The sequence below is a fragment of the Cyprinus carpio genome, chromosome A15 (genome assembly GCF_018340385.1).
Source record: "Cyprinus carpio isolate SPL01 chromosome A15, ASM1834038v1, whole genome shotgun sequence".
NCBI lineage: Eukaryota > Metazoa > Chordata > Actinopteri > Cypriniformes > Cyprinidae > Cyprinus > Cyprinus carpio.
In genome coordinates this window covers 5,195,181-5,208,196 of record NC_056586.1, presented here as the reverse complement: position 1 = coordinate 5,208,196, position 13,016 = coordinate 5,195,181, and positions in this window count along the sequence as shown.

The following is a 13,016-nucleotide window of genomic DNA, read 5'->3' as shown; positions in this document are numbered from 1 at the left end:
AGGCTAACATTAAACTGAAGTCAGTTTGCTAGGAAACCGATTGTGTTTCCCTCTTTTCATTTTAGTATTAATGTTTTTTAGTACGCTGAGCGTATTCATCTAATTACAATTACGAAAGAAGGGTCGTCTCAGGAATGCAAGGACAGGGGCGTAAATGAAGTCTTAAGTGGTAACTGACGAAAGATGGGTAAACAGCTGAAGTATTATCCAAATCACAAATTGCAGAAACACGCGAGATGGCAACGAGACTACACTGTACTGGCTCCCCCAGGGGCTGCAGTCGAAACCGCATACTGGCCTTTAAGATAGGCACTTAATTCAATCTCTCAAGAACTAATTTAACGAGCGATCTAAAAGAGTGCAACTCTACAGCCTGAATGAATGGGATTTGGATGAAGCATAATGCGATTTGGAGATCATCATCCGCTTGTTGCTCATGTGACCGTACCCAAAGTTAAGTAAACGAGCGTTAAAACTTACAACTATGAGTGAAGGTTTAAGAAGGATTTGGGGATCTTGATAGATGAAGATTGTGACCCGTAGCCCAATACTGTTAATTTTAAGTTTTCTGGTTGTAAATCCCCTAATGTGATTTTTTTATAGGATATTTGTTGTACGTAGAAAACCCCAAAAAATTCATTATCTGTAGATATATTCACTCACACACATTTTTGTGAAGTTTGTGTTCTGTCATAGTATCTTATTACGATGGCCTTTCTATGAAAACGTATTTTTTACCTATTTCGGTTTTATGGCGTTATGATGTTATTGTTAGATATTGGTGATAACCGTCTGACCATGATCTTTTAGGAATAAGTTTGGCCAATCTAATAATAAAAAGAGGTTACAGTTGGCACTCCACCACAGCTCACTGATTCAACAGTCACGTACAGATCTCTCTCAGCGACTCTGCAATATCTGCAACAAACGGAAACGTAATAACAGTGCTCGAAGAGTCTCACCTGGATAAGGTTGTGATTTCTACTCTACAAATGTAGTATCTATACTCATCAACTTAACATTACCCATATGAAGTGCATCTTTTGCTCACCCCAACTACTTACAGCAATAATAATGATAAATGCCACCAATAATGAGTATACATTTTTTTCATAGGAAAAGCTACATTTTAGTAAAAGAAGTTAAATGTTTTGCTGTCGTGACATAGTTGAGATACATGAATAACACTAATGATACAGTGATGTGAATACATCAGTTGCTGCCATAGTCAAGCAATATGTATGTACATGAATAGATTGGAAACTGCTTTATATTTTATTTACTGACAACAGAAGAAACTGGCTGTCTAAGAATGGTTTTCATGTAATCACGAATAATTATACCCACATGTTAGCAGATCACAATAAATACCGAACATGTTACAAGTCAACAATTACCCATTCTGAAACAAAAGTTCTTTCAAAACACCAATAACCTTATCATGTATTACGACGGTGAACCCCACATCTTACTATCATGTTTCAAAAACACGTGGAGACGTTCTGCGGCTGCGCTGTGCTTAAAGAATCTCACTAAGACTCAAATCGGGGATGTCGTTGAGCAACGGATGAGGAAGACCTTGAGACGGCCTCTGACCATGGTTAACTTGAAAAGAGCAATAAATCAACACCTAAACCTTAGACAATCGGAAAAAGATGCTCGCTGTAGACGTCTGCCTCCAAATAAAGTCAGTCGTTGATGCTCTCCATGAGCACACTACCGTCAAACAGTTTACACAGCGTTACAAGTACTTGATAGCATCTAAGTATTATTACTTTTGTAGTGTGCATCAAACCTGTGCTGAAGCATGGTTCAAAAACTGTGCTTGAGCACGGCTATTCTCCAGCTTGATCAGAGGATTGTAGGCATTCTGTAATAAGAGCACTGTCAATCACTTAGATAAAAGGCTCCATCTGCATTTGCAAACAGGGGCGTAACTTGAAGTGAGCTTTTGAAGTGACGAAAGTCAGCCTTCGTCTATAAACAGAAACACAGCAGAACAACTTACGCGAGAAATCAAATCTCAGGGTCTGTCGTGGTGTTTTCTAGAAAACCCAGCATGCTCTCGCTAATCTGGGGGCATAATGATGAAGAGTACTAATTTTAAACGACAGCAAAGCATCTGCATCTCTACAGCCTTGAGACAGTAGAGCTGGAGTGATGGAGCGTCTATCCGGTCGTCTGGATATCATTTGCCGGGATGCTGATCATGTGAGTGACCTACAAAGTTAAAACTCCATCCTCATGTACACACATTGTGCAGACATTGTCATAACCTACAGAAATACACAGTATCTTGACAATGACAAAAAGTCATGACTTTATTCTTTTGTTTCAGTGTTTTTCCTTTTTTCTCCCTTTCTTGCAGGTCCTGTCCACCCAATTAAAGATCGGCAGCAAATGCACAGAACACAACAATAAGAAAAGTGCTGTAATAAATGTTTGAAATTACATAATTAAAATGTTTTTATGGATATAATCTTTTACTATGATGAACAGTGTGTTTTTTTTACTTACACAAATCCTCTGATGTTATAGTGATTAATACAGTCACCTCTACAGGATCAGGCCAAGTCTCCTAGCTCAATTTGTCTTGTCTGTGAAACCGGGAGGGAGGATATCGTCTTTACACCTTTTGCTTATATGTTGCTGACTTTACACCTTAGTTTTAAAAGATTATTAACTCCAAAAATCAATAACACTGTATAAAAATAACTTGTACTCTTAAATTTAAATAATTATTTCGTGAAAAAAATACAGACAGTGTAATTATTATCACCATTGTAACTCATTGTAACTTCTTTCCAGTTTTAAACGGCGGTTGGCATCCAGCTTATTGGTGCAATACCGCCCTCTTCTGTCCCGGAGTGTGGATCAGATAATAGGTTTTCCTACTAAAGGTACGCATCACTCACATTGTCCCCTACCATTAATATCTACACACACACCTTATGCATCAAATCCTGCCTAAAACCCCTGCTTTCCTTAAAAAAAACGTAATCAATATTCTACTCTGTGCCCTACTGAAAGCAGCCAACAAGTTATCATTTTGACATCTCGCGTGATTCTGTGAGATTTCGACAACTTCAAGTTACGCCTCCTACTTCAAGTTACACCTCTTTCAAGTTACGCCCCTGTCTTGCAGTCTGCAGACGTACACGCTTGCCATTATCACTTAATTAATCACTTAATTACTTAATTGCAATGTATAGCTTCTTTTTCTGAACTCAACTGAATTTAGTTCAGAGTACTCATAACTATTAGTTTTTAAAACTTAAATGGTTTAAGGCAATCGGTTTACTCAAACGGTTTGAGTTAAGTTACTTGTCGGGTTTTACAGTGTTAAAACAGTAATGACACACCCTTTTCATTTCCTGTCTCATACTCTGATGATATGAAATAATCAAATTTTCTAAAATTATTTAATTCATAATTCATTCTTCTATCTGAAGACCTGATCGTCTTACTGTGGATAATCAACCCAATTAATTTACTATATTAATATGTTAGCCTAAAGATCAGCTTAATTTAACAAAACAATCATTTCAGGGACATGGCGAGTTACAGGCTAATGTTTTTTTTTCTTCTTCTGTGCATTATAATGAAGGTTTTATAAAAACTGTACAGCGTTTTTAGCTTTTTAAACAGCATTCTCCGTCCTACACCCAACTACGCACACATTTCCTATCATGTATGTCTACGAAAGACGATCAAACCCAATCAGAGTAGGTAAGGGGTGGGGCTGCACGTGCAACCCCGCCCCAGGTGCAGCCCCGCCTCGATCTGCAGGCTGCAGCCGGGTGTACTTGACAATGTTATGTTGGCTCTGAACAAATATTTTTTAAGTAAAGATGACAATACACACTTTCTTGTTGAATGAACTAGATTAAATATAAGTTCAGATTGTTAAATTTATTTTTTTAAGTAATTACAACATGAACGGATTGAGTAAAATTGGCAAAAGTGAAAGTACATTTTTTTGTTCGGGTCTTATTATGTGCATCTATTCAAGTAGATGCAAACTCCTCACCTTTCAGTGACAACTCACTTTTTTGAGGTTGAAATGGGTCACCTATGAGATTTGCATGGATCCAATGAGAGTGGATCTTACAGGTATACTTGTGATCTTACGAGGGTAAATAAAGAACTGGTTGTTTCAATAAGTTTTGCATAGTATTTTCTTTATTCTTTACTTCAAAAACTGTCCAAAAAGGTAATACTTTATGTATTTGAGGTCTGAGATGTGGGAACAGTGAAGAGAGAGGGCAAACATTTAGCCTTTTAGCTCCGCATTGCCGTCTAATCAACTAATATTGTCTCACTGAAAATAGCCGGCATAGCACTTCATCTTTTACAAAATGGGATTTTGACTATATTTTAGCCACATGCAGTTTTCTATTAATGTTCATGATCAGTGGATGAAAACACACCTATTTTCTGTTTGATCAGAAAATATTTAGTAGACACTTGATTTAATACCACTCCAATAAAAGCAGATGTGCCTGCTTATTAATTTGAAGTCAAAGTGGACTACTGAGAGGGGTAAAGAATTAGCCAATCAAAGAACACACTTGTTTTTATTCTTACTTATTACAAGAAACTACAGGTATTGTGAAACATATTTTTATTTAGGTAGTTTTACAATGTTTTGAAATTAATACATACTTATATCCAAATGAAAATATTAAAATTTTTGGTTATTGCCCATAATTATGTGCGCCCATTCTCACATTGTACAAACTACAGTGTTGTAACTAAGCATTTAAAGCATTATTTAAAATGTTTATGTTTTTCCGTCACAAGAATAACTTACGACTCGATGATGCAAATAAGTATGACATTAATCTGCCATATGTCCAATCAAATTGCAGTGGGACGAGATCCAACTCCACCCCCAAGAAGGGTGTTACTGCACAACCGGAGCCTCCAACCTAATTGGCCAAAAAACCCAAAATCCCGCTTAACGGAAGGCTGCAGCATCATGATCAAGTTTATTGCAATGATGTTACAAGATGTTAAATTTGAGAAGGGTATTCCTGCACAACCGGAGGCTGCAGTTTCAGGACCACGGTTCTAGGACCACAGTTCTAGGACCCTAGTTTTTTTTTGTGACAGCGCCACCTACCGTAATGGATCAACACTAATTAAAGATGGACGACGTGGACAGCAATCGGACGGTGAGTACCGATATTTAATTAAGTTTTTATTTTATAACGTTTAAACGGTGCGAAGTTTACATAGTGAGAACTGCTAACTATGAATTAATAATTAATTCCCACTAAATTAAGAATTCGTGAGCTAGTTTTATTAATTACTACGATGTTAATTCGTGGCTATGATTTCATAAATCCTTGTTGAGTTTTGATGACGAAGTATTATAAGTGAATCTAGCCAGCACATTAATTAAACTTATCAGATGATAAGAGCATGGTTGATGTAAGGTTTGTAAGATTTACCTGCAGCTTAATGTATTAGTGTGAATACTGGCTTAATACTCGTTGAAACACCACATACATCCAAAAAGGAGCAATGATGAATGAGGCGTTTGGCAGTTCTAGTAGCACTATGTGTTAGCCTGTTGTTTTGGCATTGTTTTGCAATGATGAATGAGGCGTTTGGCAGTTTTAATAGCTTGTTACAATTTGGCCTAATCTGCAGGCCTACTCCACATACAGTCCATTGTTATCATGTGTTAGTTTCTGTCATGTTCTGCATGGCCAATATGAAGTGATTTTATGGATTTGGTTAGGCTCATTGTAGGACAGATGATTTTAAAAAGGCACTAGAGATATTTTCATGATCTCAAAACATTCTAACAAGTCTTCCTTTCTGGTCCAGATTATCATTTCAGGTCAGAGTACAATATGAATTATTTTTGCACAATGCCTAGTACACCATTTTGCTACTGATATTTCTGTTATCACAAAAGTGATTGTTCTCTGATAACTATTTCAGTGAAGTGGAAGAATTTAATAGAAAAATTGACAAACAATTGAGGAAAGAAGAGAGATCATTCAATTGGTGGGTATTGCTCTTATGTACTTACACATTTGAAGTTTGTAATTAGATGTCAGTAAAAATGAATATTCTGTTTGGGTCTCTCTCTAAAACTCCAACAGTGCATAAGTGTTAATTCAGATATATCAGTTGAATATGTTAAACAAATGTTTCTTATTTATCCCTCTCTCTCTCCGTCTCTCGCTCTCTCTTTCTCTAGAGTTGAAGCCTACAGCCATTCTATCCATGCAGCAACTAATGGAAAAGGGGTTCGCTTTGGTGCTGTTGTGATGTTGTCGCAAAAATGACATGTGTGTGTATATATGTATATATATATATATATATATATATATTATATATATATATATATATATATATATATATATATATATATATATATATATATATATACACTACCGCTCAAAAGTTTGGAATCAGTAAGACTTGTAATGTTTTTAAAGAAGTTTCTTCTGCTCATCAAGGCTGCATTTATTTGATCAAAAATACAGAAAAAAAACGTAATCTTGCAAAATGTTATTAGAATATAAAATAATGGTTTCTATTTTAATATCCTTTAAAATATAATTTTCTATCACTTCTTAACAATTTAAACACATCCTTGCTGAATAAAAGGTTTAATTTCTTTCAAAAAAAGAAATAGAAATTTACCGACCCCAAACATTTGAACAGTAATGTATATTGTAAGAAAAGATTTCTATTTTAAATAAATGCTCTTCTTTTTACCTTTTTATTCATCAAAGAATCCTGAAAAAAAAAAAAAAGCATCACAGCTTCTAAAAAAATATTTGGCTGTTGCCAACATTGATAATTCTAATAATAAATCAGCATATTAGAATGATTTCTGAAGGATCATGTGACACTTTTACACTGGAGTAATGGCTGATGGAAATTCAGCTTTTCATCACAGAAATAAATTATATTTTAGAGGATATTTAAATGGAAACCATTATTTATATTCTAATAACATTTTGCAAGATTACAGGTTTTTTTTCTGAATTTTTGATCAAATAAATTCAGCCTTGATGAGCAGAAGAGACTTCTTTAAAAAAACATTACAAGTCTTACTGATCCCAAACCTTTGAACGGTAGTATATATATATATATATATATATACACACACACACACACACACACATATATATACATAATTTATATATAAATAAACATTCTTGAATCATTCTTGTGTCTTGTCTTGCCTCTCAACAACCTTTAAAATATCGGCTGTAATTTAGTGACTGCATACGCTGATTCCAACTTTAACTTACCTGATAATGAGCTAATTCACCTTAAGGAGGTTAATCAGTAAACTGTATAATTCAAGAGACTAAGACTTTTAAGGTTCTCCATTTTTTTTTACAATTGTTTTAAAATTGATATACAGTTTTCATTTATATTTTGTGTAAATTCATGTTTAAATTTAAAATTGTGACTCAAAGCACACTTAGTAATTAACCTCTGATGCATTTTAAATCAAAAATCACATTTAAAAAACAAATACTACTGAGATTAATATATTGATGCTATATACAAACATGACTACAAACTAAACCAACAGGGTCCTAGAACTGCGGTCCTGAAACTGCAGCCATCGCTATATCATCCATTACGGTAGGTGGCGCTGTCACGAAAAAACTAGGGTCCTAGAACTGCGGTCCTAGATCTGTGGCCCTGAAACTGCAACCTCCAGTTGTGCAGAAACATACTAAACAACAGCAATAGGACCCTGATGGTTTAGTTTACTGTAATGTTTGAACATGTTGTTAAAGATATTGAATCTCAGGAACAGGAACACTTATGCACTGTTGGTGTTGTAGAGAGAGAACCAAACAGAATAATCATGTTACTAATATCTAACTCCAAACTCTAAACGTTAAGTATATAAGAGCAAAACCCACCAACTGAATGTTCTCTTTTCTTTCCTCAAGTGTTTGTCAATCCGGTAACACTTTCTATGAAGCCTGTATTTATAATAAATTATAAGGGTTTTCCTAAGGCATTATAATTAATGCATAAAGCATTATAAAAAAAAAAAAACCTTAATAATATGTTGTATCATCTTGTAAATAATTATAACAATTATAATACATTATAATACTTTTAAGAGTATGATTACGTATAACACACAATTAACACAACAAACACTCTAAAAAATGCTGGGTTAAATATAACCCAGCACTGGGTTAAAAAGTGACCAACCCAACAGTTGGGTTGTTTTGACCCAGCAGTTGGCAGAGGTATAAAGTCCAGGGGTCAGAAAGTAAAAGTACTGCCATATGTTTATTCCACCCATGAACTCAGCAAGCTGTTTTAACCAGAGGAGAACCAAGTCATTCCTTTCAAGTCACAAACGAGTCTCGAGTCAGATCCCAAGTCCTCAAAGAGTTAAAGTTAATGAGATAATTAAGTGACTAATTAAATGATGATTGTACATTAGTGATGAACAGCTGTTGTTAACAATCAACATCACTGAAGAAAAGAGAAACACAAGAACTACAACCGACTCCAGGCACAGCCTTGGATGAAATATACTGATTTATTTATTTTTTTTAAACGCACACAAGATGCCACCATAACTGTGGTCAAGGTTTGCTTTAATTAGTCTCTTGACCCTTTTTATAACTCAAAGTAGTTTGTTTCTAAGCAATTGCAATATTGTTTCACAGCAAACATTTGTGCATTGCTGAATCAAAAGCTTGAAGTAGCAGAGTAACTTGTGATTTCTGCTAATAACTCATGGTAAATAAACATCGTAAAGCGGTCTCTCTCTTTGGTTTATTGTCCAGGTACTGTATAACTACAAAAAAAAAACTATTAAACAAATGCCACCTTAATGTGTCAATATTGAATAAAAAAAAAAGCTATATCAACTCAGGAATTTAGCCATGAACATTTATCATACTATCCTCAACAGTGGTGACAATAATTTTTCATACTGCAGTGCATGATGGGAGTTTTTACTATGGTGTTACCCAGCATTCATTGCATCATGAAGCATTTTGTTGATTGTCACCATTGTTGAGATTCATATACTGGTTCTTGATGTCTCTCTGTGTCTAAATAGTATAGTAGTTTTTTTTTGGTGTATTATATGTATATATACACACACACACACACATATATATATATACACACACACACACACATATACTTTTTTTTTTTAATTAATTCACTATATATTTTAGAACAACAGTGTTCTGCAGTTTCACATAGTTCTTTATGCAAAACCTGAACATGTAAATGGAAGCAAGTTATTTTAAATGAAATCAGGCCATCTCATGAGGTTTGTTTCATCACATATAAACAGCAAATATCTCATCATTGTAAAACATCACATGCATTTCTTCAGAGAGAGAGAGATCTAGCGCAACAAGTCAAGGGTCAAGAGCACAACTAAATCAAACACTGATCTCCATGATGGTGGCATCATTTTAACCAATAAAACATCAACATCTGATCCTCTGTCATTCTCAATAACAGCATGTGTTCATCACTAATGCACAATCATCATTTAATTAGTCACTTAATTATCTCATTAACTTTAACTCTTTGAGGACTTGGGATTTAACTTGAGACTCGTTTGTGACTTGAAAGGAATGACTTGGTTCCTCCTCTGGTGAAATCAGCTGCTGAGTTCATGGATGGAGCAAAAATATGGCAGGACTTTTACTTTCTGACCCCTGGACTACCCACCTCTGGTCAAAATAACCAAACCGCTGGGTCAAAACAACCCAACCGATGGGTTGGTCCCTTTTTAACCCAGCACTGGGTTATATCATTGTTTATTTAAGATCTGGACAGTATAACACACAATGAATACCATAATAATCCCACTTAATTTATATTAGATTATCTTGACATTGTTTATTTAAGATCTGGACAGTATCTTGAGAATGTTTTTTAAATGTGTTTCCCGTGATGTTAATATTAATATTGCTGTGAGCTAGTTTAAGACCAATTTTAATACTTTCAAATTAAAAAATGCAATGTGTTTCTTTTTTTTTTTTTTAGATTACATTTTATTTTGGTGGTCCCCTTTAGTCTATTGACTATAAGCAACTTTGCAAATACATGTCAGTTAACTCTCATTAGAGTATTAGTAGGCTTAGTTAAGGTGAGGGTAGGTAGAATAAGTTGATGTTCTTGCAAAGTTACTTATAGTCAGTTTGGGGAACCCATCAAAAAACGTGTTAGCAGATATTTAGCAGACATACTACTCTAATGACTGCTAGCTGACATGTAGTTGCAGAGTTAGTTATCAACAGTTGTCTAAAGGTTACCATCAAAATAATCAAACTGATATTACAATAAAAATAGTTCAAAGCAAATGTGTACACATTCATCTGATCTGATATCTGATCTATGGCTGTTTGTGAAAAAGTATTATTATTTATAAGTGGTCTTTGTCTGCTTTAAGTACAGTGAAGTTGCTTCACTTAAAGCAGACAAAGAGCATCTATAAATAATAAGATCACATTAAAGCATTTTGGAATGATTTCATAAAGTAAAACACTAATAAGATGTACTAAGTTATTGTGCAGATCTTAAACAATGGCAATATATGAGACCTACCTATAATCCATTGTAACTTAAGTGGATGCAACATGTTCATTGTGGGTTATAAATAATCATACACTTAACCAGAAATAAGTATTATAATACATTAAACTGTTCTTATGATTTTTTATTATTAAGACGATGCAACATATTATAAGGTTTCTTATAATGCATTATTCATTCCTTATAATGCTTTAATAATACCCTTATAATGTATTTTAAATGTATTTTTACATTTTACATTGGTCCATACACGAGTAGCACCAGCATGCAGTTTATACAGTAGATTTTGTAAGTGCAGGAGCAGGACACACACAAACACATTACATGGTCTGCCATACCTCAGATGAACTGCACTTGATCTGTGAAGCTCGGTTGTGTTGCTGTCATATGCAGTACACCATGCAAACAAAAAAGTCCCTTGACTAACCTTCAATACAAATAAGTCCCTAGAATAACCATAAAAAGGGAACAACCCAAACACTCTAAAAAATGCTGGGTTAAATATAACCCAGCACTGGGGTAAAAAGGGACCAACCCAACAGTTGGTTTGTTTTGACCCAGCAGTTGGCAGAGGTATAAAGTCCAGGGGTCAGAAAGTAAAAGTCCTGCCATATGTTTATTCCACCCATGAACTCAGCAAGCTGTTTTAACCAGAGGAGAACCAAGTCATTCCTTTCACATCACAAACGAGTCTCGAGTCAGATCCCAAGTCCTCAAAGAGTTAAAGTTAATGAGATAATTAAGTGACTAATTAAATGATGATTGTACAATTAGTGATGAACAGCTGTTGTTAACAATCAACATCACTGAAGAAAGAGAAAAACACAAGAACTACAACCGACTCCAGGCACAGCCTTGGATGAAATATACTGATTTTTTTTTTTTTTTTTTAAACGCACACAAGATGCCACCATAACTGTGGTCAAGGTTTGCTTTAATTAGTCTCTTGACCCTTTTAATAATTCAAAGTAGTTTGTTTCTAAGCGATTGCAATATTGTTTCACAGCAAACATTTGTGCATTGCTGAATCAAAAGCTTGAAAGTAGCAGAGTAACTTGTGATTTCTGCTAATAACTCATGGTAAATAAACATCGTAAAGCGGTCTCTCTCTTTGGTTTATTGTCCAGGTACTGTGTAACTACAAAAAAAAAATATTAAACAAATGCCACCTTAATGTGTCAATATTGAATAAAAAAAAAACTATATCAGCTCAGGAATTTAGCCATGAACATTTATCATACTATCCTCAACAGTGGTGACAATAATTTTTCATACTGCAGTGCATGATGGGAGTTTTTACTATGGTGTTACCCAGCATTCATTGCATCATGAAGCATTTTGTTGATTGTCACCATTGTTGAGATTCATATACTGGTTCTTGATGTCTCTCTGTGTCTAAATAGTATAGTAGTTTTTTTTTTGGTGTATTATATGTACACACACACACACACACACACACACACACACACACACACACACACACACACACACACACACACACACACAACACACACACACACACACACACACACACACACACACAACACACACACACACACACACACACACACACACACACACACTTCTTTTTTAAAATTAATTCACTATATATTTTAGAACAACAGTGTTCTGCAGTTTCACATAGTTCTTTATGCAAAACCTGAACATGTAAATGTAAGCAAGTTATTTTAAATGAAATCAGGCCATCTCATGAGGCTTGTTTCATCACATATAAACAGCAAATATCTCATCATTGTAAAACACCACATGCATTTCTACAGAGAGAGAGATCTAGCGCAATAAGTCAAGGGTCAAGAGCACAACTAAATCAAACACTGATCTCCATGATGGTGGCATCATTTTAACCAATAAAACATCAACATCTGATCCTCTGTCATTCTCAATAAACAGCATGTGTTCATCACTAATGCACAATCACCAAGTCACTTAATTATCTCATTAACTTTAACTCTTTGAGGACTTGGGATTTAACTTGAGACTCGTTTGTGACTTGAAAGGAATGACTTGGTTCCTCCTCTGGTGAAATCAGCTGCTGAGTTCATGGACGGAGCAAAAATATGGCAGGACTTTTACTTTCTGACCCCTGGACTACCCACCTCTGGTCAAAATAACCCAACCGCTGGGTCAAAACAACCCAACCGATGGGTTGGTCCCTTTTTAACCCAGCACTGGGTTATATTTAACCCAGCATTTTTTAGAGTGTAATGATGATTAAATGTGAACATTGTTAAAGTACCACCAAATGCTCCTCAGATCACTGTAACTTTACAATGAAGTCCAGCAGTCTCTTTACCTCTGCAGTGTGGTCATCCACAGCCTGGATGTGGACTTCTTTAGAGATAGCACTCTGTACACTGGCTGAAGAGTTGCTTGAAGCAAGTTTCCGGGCCTCATCAGTCCAGAAGGCAAACCGCTGGCCA